Source organism: Phycodurus eques, chromosome 13 (genome assembly GCF_024500275.1).
Source record: "Phycodurus eques isolate BA_2022a chromosome 13, UOR_Pequ_1.1, whole genome shotgun sequence".
NCBI classification, from domain to species: domain Eukaryota; kingdom Metazoa; phylum Chordata; class Actinopteri; order Syngnathiformes; family Syngnathidae; genus Phycodurus; species Phycodurus eques.
In genome coordinates this window covers 9,413,192-9,421,756 of record NC_084537.1, presented here as the reverse complement: position 1 = coordinate 9,421,756, position 8,565 = coordinate 9,413,192, and positions in this window count along the sequence as shown.

Here is an 8,565-nt window from a genome sequence, read left to right as displayed (position 1 = left end):
TTAAATTAGGGTTTTAATACACGTGGATAGGGTTTTAAATTGCGGGTTCTAGCCAGATTTAAGGTGTCAAACTTGGGTTAAGTTTTCCAATTAGGGCTTTTAGACAGGGTTAAGGTTTCGAATTATGGTTTTCAGTTAGGTTTGGGGTTTCAAACTAGGGTTAACTTTTCTAATTGGGGGTTTTAGACAAGATAATCGTGTAATAATGATGGTTTCAAGATAGAGTTAGGGTTTTAAACTCGTGTTAGTTTTTGTAACCAGTGTTTTTAGACTGGTTTAGGGTTTCAAACCAGGTTTAGGGACTCAAACTAGGGTTAGGTTTTTTTTTAATTTTTTAGTCAGGATTAGGTTTTTAAATCATGGTTTCAAGCAAATTAGAATTTCAATTGGTTAATAGTTTCAAATCAGGGTTAGGTTTTCTAATTTGTTTTTTTAATAACAGAAGGATGGGAAGGATTACATATTAGGGTTAGGTTTAGTGTTTCACACTAGGGCTAGGTTTTCCAAGTAAAGTTTTAAGTCAGGGTTAGTATCTTGTGACAGGGTTGGGTTTCATGGCAGGTTTATGTGTTTACAACTAAGTTTGGGTTTTCCAATTAGGGTTTTAAAATAGCGTTATGGTTTCAAGCTAATGGTTTGTGTTTCAAATTAGAGTTAGGTTTTTCTCATTAGGGTTTTAAGACAGGGTTAGATTTTACAATTAGGGTTTCAAGCCAGGTTGGGGATTGCAAATAAATGTTGCAAGCCAGGTTTAGTATATCAAACTAGTTTTAGGCTTTCAAATTAGGGTTTGAAGATAGGGTTTTGGTTCCAAGCCAGGTGTAGGGTTTCAAAAAACGGTTATGGGTTCAAAGTAGGTTTTCAATATATGGTTTGGGTTACAAAGTAGTTTCAAGACAGGGTTATAAGGTTTAAAATTAGTGTTTCAAATCTAGGTTAGGGTGCCAAGTTAGGGTTTGAAGTTCAAAATAGGGTTGGAAATCAGGGCAGTGGTGTCCAAAGCTCAGGAGCTGCCCGGGCAAGGACATGTATTGTATTGCCCACCAGATCGCAGTTTTTCTCCTTGAAAAACAAATGCCGGGTGGGACGGTGGTGAGGGTTTGGGGGGAGTAACGGTAGTTTTCCACACCCTCGCAAAACAATCTTGAGTGGGGGGGTTGTGATCAATCCCCATCCTGACCCGTTTTGGATGCCCCCTCCGCCAAGGTCGTATACCACCCCTCCCTTGCACGCCACTGAATCTGGGTTTCAAACAAGGGATAGGGTTTTAAAGTAGGGTTTCAAGCCAAGCTGAATTGAGAATTCAAACAGATGTAAGGTGATGTTTAATGTCAGGATTGTCCTTTTTCATGAAATGTAATCTTCAGCAGCCAAATGTGGAGCAAAGCTGAGGCGCTGCAGGCCTGAGTCCGCGGTGACGGTGGCAGCCCTTCCCTCGCAGCAGCAGCAATGAGAGTGCAAAGGAGGTCGTTGTTCGTCGTGCTCGCTCCTCTGTTGTCCAACCCGGTGACGAGCGCCCACCCCCGCCTCTCTGATCCAACCAGTTCCTCGAGATGAGATGCTCCCCCCACGCCCAACCGCCACCCCCACCTCACCCGCCCCGTAGGTTACTAATGTAGCTGTGGGCTCCAAAAAAAAAAGGCTCGAGGCACGAATGGAATCTGAGCACGAGAGTGCAGTGGGAGGCGTGTCGCTGTTTATGTTATGAAGCACATGGAGGCCCATTGCCAAAATCATACGAAAAGTGCACAAAAGTGCAAGTCAGTCAACTTGAAAGAAGTGAAGCATGTCACGATTATCAACAGGCTTGCAATATTTGGTTAGATTTTTTAAAATTGTAAATAATAAAATTTAAAAAATGCTAACTATACATTGGCTGGCGACCGGTTCAGGGTGTACCCCGCCTCCCGCCCGAAGATAGCTGGGATAGGCTCCAGCAGGCCGCGACCCTGGGGTAAAAGAAAATGGATGGATGGTAACTATCCATCCATCCATCTATTTTCAACACCGCTTATCCTGGTTAGGGTCACGTGGTGCTGGAGCCTATCCCAGCTGATTTCAGGCGAGAGGCAGACAACACCCTGAACTGGTCGCTCGTCAGTCGCAGGGCACATATAGACACGGACAACCATTCGCGCTCACATTCACACCGTCACTGAGTGGGAACTGAACCCACGCTGCCTGCACCAAAGTCAGGCGAGTGTACCACTACGCCATCAGTGACTAAATGGTAACTAAAATAACAGTATTTTGCATTTATTATCATTAAATTAATTAGGCTATACTTAAATTCAAAATGAGGATGAATCGTAATTTCCATTACTAAAATAATAATTATTTGGATAAAATAAAAATAAATACAAAAAAAATAATATATACAAACATCGACATGTAGTGTCTATAACCTATAATATACAATAATATATGAGGGCGGGGCGGTGGAATTGAAGACTCTAAACTCTTCGTAGGTATGACTGTAAGTGTGAATGGGTTTTTGGTTATATGTTGACGGATGGATGGATAATATATAAAACACATATTAGGACTGCCAATAAAATTTGTTAGTTAAAATGTTTGTCTTTATTTATCTATCTATCTATCTATCTATCTATCTATCTATCTATCTATCAATTGTCTCATTGGTTGTTTGATTTATATTACATAATAAAATACAAACATTTAAGTAAAATAAAAATTCTAATGTAAATGAAAATGAAAATCAAGAAATGTCATTCAAAATCAAATAACTTGTTCATTTGTTATTACTCAAATAAACAGTACGATTAAAAACTGACCATCCTTATTACATTATTATTAAAATAAACACTTTTACGTAAAACAGAAAAAGCAAGGTAAAAAAAACTTTCACTTTTTCATTGCAATAAATAATTGATCACTTAATTATCATTAAATTCATTATAAAGAATAAAATAAGATAATGCATTGTTATTTTAGTATGAAAAAAATCAATTTGATATTTTCCATCCACCTTTTGTTTTACTTTATCTACAAATGATCAACAAATGAATCAGAGGTGTCAAACTTGTTTTGATCACAGGCCGCATTATAGTTCCGATTGCCCTCTGTGGGTCCAGTTTGAACGATGAAAACATGACATGGGCTTTTGCCCACGGGTCTTCCGTTTGACACATGTGCCTTTAATTCCCAACTCAACTTAACGATCTACATGCGTGTTTCATTGTGTGTCCTGAGTGAAAGCCCCCCGGCAGTTCTCGCTTACGAAGTGACTTTTTCTGTTGTGTGTTGCCCCAGAATTGAAACTGAGCGAATTAACATGCGTAGCAGTTGAGTTTCACTGAAGGCAAGCGGACTCAAAAACATGAACCCCAACCCCCACGCCAAAAGAATGCTTCAACGCTGTCGCTCAACAACTGCAGTCTGGAATGAATTCAGTGGCAATTCAATCATTAAGTCTTAATGAATTTGAACTCTCAACAGGTGTGCTATTGCTCCTTCATCATTATTAAAAATCCATTAATATAAGATCCTTGATGGAGTATACAGTGTACAATCTATTTCTCAACCACTTTGGTAGACATCATAACAATAGATAGATGGATATACTTTATTGATGGGGAAAATTAAGGACGAGTACTCTTTTTTTTACTTATATCGTCATATGTGCGACTTCCTGTTAAATTTCAGGCATGGTTCCTTGAGACTTTTTCGTGCATCCTGTTATGATAGACATTTCCATCCAATTTTGTGTCAATTACTGAAACTAGTACCTGGGGCTTAATTTTTTTTAATATAAATTTCAAGCGGGTGCGACTTCGTGCGAAATGGCTGCTTCAAAGTAAAATGGCAGAATTCCTCTTTATTTTTCATTGGAGGACCCTGAGACTATTCAGGTGTCCTGTTATGATAAATACATTATATTGCCTAAAGTATTCGCTCACTTCCCTTGACTCACATACGATCTGAAGCGATATCGCCTTCTTAATCAATAAGGTTTAATATGATATCAATCCACCTTTTACAGCTATAACAGCTTTAACTCTTCTGAAAAGGCTTTCCACAAGGTTCAGGAGTAGGTGTAGGGAATTTTTGACCATTCTTCCAGAAGCGCATTTGCGAGGCCGCACAGTAATGTTGGACGAGAAGGTCTGGCTCTCAGTCTCCACTCTAATTCATCCCAAAGGTATTCTATCTGGTTGAGGTCAGGACTTCATGCAGGCCAATCAAGTTCAACTACACCAGACTCTCTCATCCTGTCTTTATGGACCTTGCTTTGTGCATTGGTGCACAGTCATGTTGGAACAGGAAGGGGCCAACCCCAAACTGTTCCCACAAAGTTGGGAGTAATGAGTTGTTCTAAAGCTTTTGGTATGTTGAATCCTTCAGAGTTCCTTTCACTTGAACTAAGGAGCCAACATTTTGGACACTTCCACGCTCCCAGCTTTGTGGGAACGGTTCTTCCATTTCTAACATGGCTGTGTACAATGCAAGGTCCATCAAGACATGGATGAGAGAGTTTGGTGTAGAAGAACTTGATTGGCCTGCACAGAGCCCTGACATCAACAGGATAGAACACCTTTAAGATTAATTAGAGCAGAGACTGAGAGGCAGGCCTTCTCGTTCAACATACAGTAAGTGTGGGACCTCACAAATAGGCTTCCGGAAGAGTGGTGAAAAATTCCCAACACACACTCCTAAACCCTGTGGAAAGCCTTTTCAGAAGAATTAAAGCTGTTGTAGTGGTCAAGGGTGAACTGACGTCATATTAAACCCTATTAATTAAGAAAGGGATGTCACTTCAGATCATATGTGAGTCAAGGCAGGTGAGCGAATACCTTTGGCGATATAGTGTATGCCCACTAAATTTTATATCCGCAGGTGAAACTGGTGCAGGGGGCAAATTTTTTCCAACTTTCTAGGGGACGTGAACCGAATGTGAAATGGCTTCTCCAAACCAAGATGTATGACTTCCAGTTCAAATCCGGGCATAGGTCCTTGAGACTTTTTCATGTGTTCTGTTAAAATGTTTACCAAATTTCTTGTCACTAGGAGAAAATGTGTTCAGGGGCTATTTTTTCCCCCAACTTTCTAGAGGGTCCTACTGAGTGTGAAATGGTTACTTCAAACCAAAATGAAGGACTTCTTCTTCAATATTGGCTATGGGTCCTTGAGACCTTTTCGTGCATCGTGTTATAATAGGAAGGTCCACCAAATTTCATGTCCATTGGTAGAACCGGTGTTGAGAGCAATTTGTTTTCCCAACTTACAAGGCTATTGTCAGTATTTTGGCAAAGCGCACACCAAGCTCTTTTTCAGCCACTACATTAACTTTCTGCGGTATCTGTTCCTCGTGGCCGTGTGACACGAGTCAAGAAAACAAGACAGGACAAAACAACATAGTATTGCTTGTCAGCTGTAGTTGTCTGCTTAACTGAATCAGCAAAGAATGCACCTGGTCGTCAAGGCTGACCACTTGTCCTCAATTAACCAATCATGGCATATTTTTGTCTGCTCCAGTTGCAAAAACTAATGAATGGATCTCCATGAAGTGCACATGATATCATGGCACAGTTCGTCAAAGCAGGATTGCCTAACATACGTCACATTGAGCTCATAAATTCCTGTCACTGATATCATTGGGATCCTTGTTTGGATGGACTAAGGACAATGTTTGCTTTGGAAGGTTTCTAACTTGGTGTTTGGGAGAACTTTGGAAGTCTGTCAGTATGTTTTATCATCTGAAACATTCCCTCTTATGGTATTTGGTAGGATACGTCATGAGGACCTTGATTGCTATGATGACTTGAGTTGACAGTGTGTTGAAATATGAAGTGGAATTCAAGTGGAACTTTAAAGCAGCATACATACAGTCAATACCGATAATCGGTCCGAATTTGAGCATTTCCCCCGTTACAATCAAAGCGAGCAAAAGCCCGATTATTGGATCTCTCTAAAAGAGCAAGCAATTATCTTGTGGTGTGGGTTGGTTGAGGGGTGATTCTTCCTCCTGCGACTGACAATTGTAAATGTAAAGCAAAATACATACATACTGATAATCGGTCCAAGTTTTAGCCTTTTCCTTCCCTTCCAATCAAAGTCAGCAGAACCCTGACTGGTCTAACAAGTCCATATTTCAAATTGTGAAATCATGAAAGTGGTGTCCTCCGGGCAAAAGAGGAAAAGGACCATCCGGAATGTAATCAGCGCAAAGTTAAAAAATGGGGGGGGGGGGGGGGGGGTGTTAGTGCCCATGGCAGTGGGTCACCATTAATGCTGAACGGTACATACAGGTTTTGGACAAACATACAGTATGTCGCCATCCAAGCAATATCTTTTTCAGGGACATCCCTGCTTATTTCAGCAAGACAATGCCAAGCCACATTCTGCACCTGTTACAACAGCGTGGCTTCGTAGTAAAAGAGTGCGAGTACTTGACTGGCCTGTCAGCATTCCAGACCTGTCTCCCATTGAAAATGTGTTGGCGCATGATGAAGCGCAAAATATGAAAACTGAGACCCCAGACTGTTGAGCAACTGAAATTGTACATCAAGTAAGAATGAGAAAGAATTCCACCTGCAAAGCTTCAACAATTAGTGTCCTCAATTCCCAAACGCTTATTGAGTGTTGTTAAAACGAAATAGAACAGTTATTTAACACAGAGGTATAGATGCCCCTGCCCCATCTTTTTTAGAACGTGTTGCAGGCCTCAAATGGAAAATTAGTGAATAGAAATTCCCAGACAATCGATCTGCTCGGGACCAACAATCAGAAATGTAAAGCAGGATACACTCATACCGATGATCGGTCCAAATCCGGACCTTTCCCTACTCTTCTGATCAATATATATATATATATATATATATATATATATATATATATATATATATATATATATATATATATACATACATACAAATACGTACAATTATCCGATGTCTCCTAAATGATTATCCTCAGCAATTATTTTGTGGTGTTAGGTGTGTTATTAGTTGGATTTCTTATTTTGATGATTTTTCCACCCTGATCTGCTCGGAAAACGATCAGGATCGGTGACCGGAAATGTATAGCAGGGTGCACACATACCGATAATCGGTCCAAATTTGAGGTTTTTCCCTCTCTTGGGATCAAAGTCACTAAAGGCCTGATTATCGGATATTTCTGGAAGATTATTCTGTAGTCTGGGGTGTGTTAAAAGTTTGTTTTCCTCACTGTTCTGCTTGAAAAATTTTTGGGGCTAGCTATTGTAAATGTTAAAAATGTTCACAATTCACAATGGCAAATCCTTATAAAGTATGTGTGGTGAACACCGAGTTGGGTCAAGCCACAGACATTGTGATGTGATTGTGACAGAAAACAACAACAACTACAATCAGGACACATTTCAGCATTTTATTTCACTCCCGATCAAAATCAGCAGAAGCCCGATTGTCGGATCTCCTGAAAGATTATGCTGAGCGATTTTCTGGTGGTGAGGTGTGTGCGAAGAGTGATCTTTCCTTCCTTGCTCTGCTCACAGAACAGTCTAGTCTAGGCTAACAATCGTAAATGTTAAACGTGTTCAACATAAAAAATTAGCTGGACTGAGCTGGAGTCCATGATTGTGATGTGAAATACAACAACAGCACAGATACCAAGAATCACATAAAAGTTTAGCATCTCCCCTGTTCCAAAGTCAGCAAAAGACAGATTACTCGGCATCTCTGAAAGATTATGTACAGTGATTATCCTGTGGTGTGGGGTGTTTAAGAGTGACTTTTCTGTGACGATCTGCTCAGAATGTCATGGGAGCTATCAATTGTGAATGTTAACAGTATTTACAATTGAAAATCCTTATTCTTGAGTTGGAATCCTTATTCCAACTCATGATGGCAGGTGTTTTATTTTACAATTAGGCAAGGTGTAATGAATAAATGATCACAATATGATCAAATGATAAAGGATTCGTCTTGGTTGCATGAACCCACAAACGACCGTGTACAGACAGTACTAATGTATTGTATTGCTGACAAAAACTAATGGGAAGCAGCGACGCCCAGTGGATGAACATAAAAACACACCTCTCAATACCAAGCGATATGATACATGATTAGCATTATTATCTTTTTTTGACCTCTGTTAGGTACACATGAACTACTCACTATTATTTACACTACGAATCACATATTAAAACTGGTTTTGAAACCATAATTTGAAACCCTATCCCGGTCTTGAAACCCTAATTTGAAAACCTTAACACACTTAATTTGCAATGCTAACTCTTTCTTGAAACCGTAATTTGCGAGTAAAACCCCAATTTGAAACCCTAACCTGAGTTTGAAACCTGGCAGTTGTCATAAACCCTAATCTGAATTGAAACTGTAATCCTGTTTTAAAATTTCTATTTGAAACACTAACCCAAGTTTTAAAACTCGAACCCTGTCTTGAAACCCTCATTTAAAAACTTGACCCAATCTTGAAACCCTAATTTGCAATTCTACAATATTTATTGAAACCATAATTCGAAACCCCAATCCTTTTTTAAACCCCTTTTAGAAACCCTTCCCGGAGTTTGAAACCCTGAACCTGTTTTAATACCCGTAACCTAAT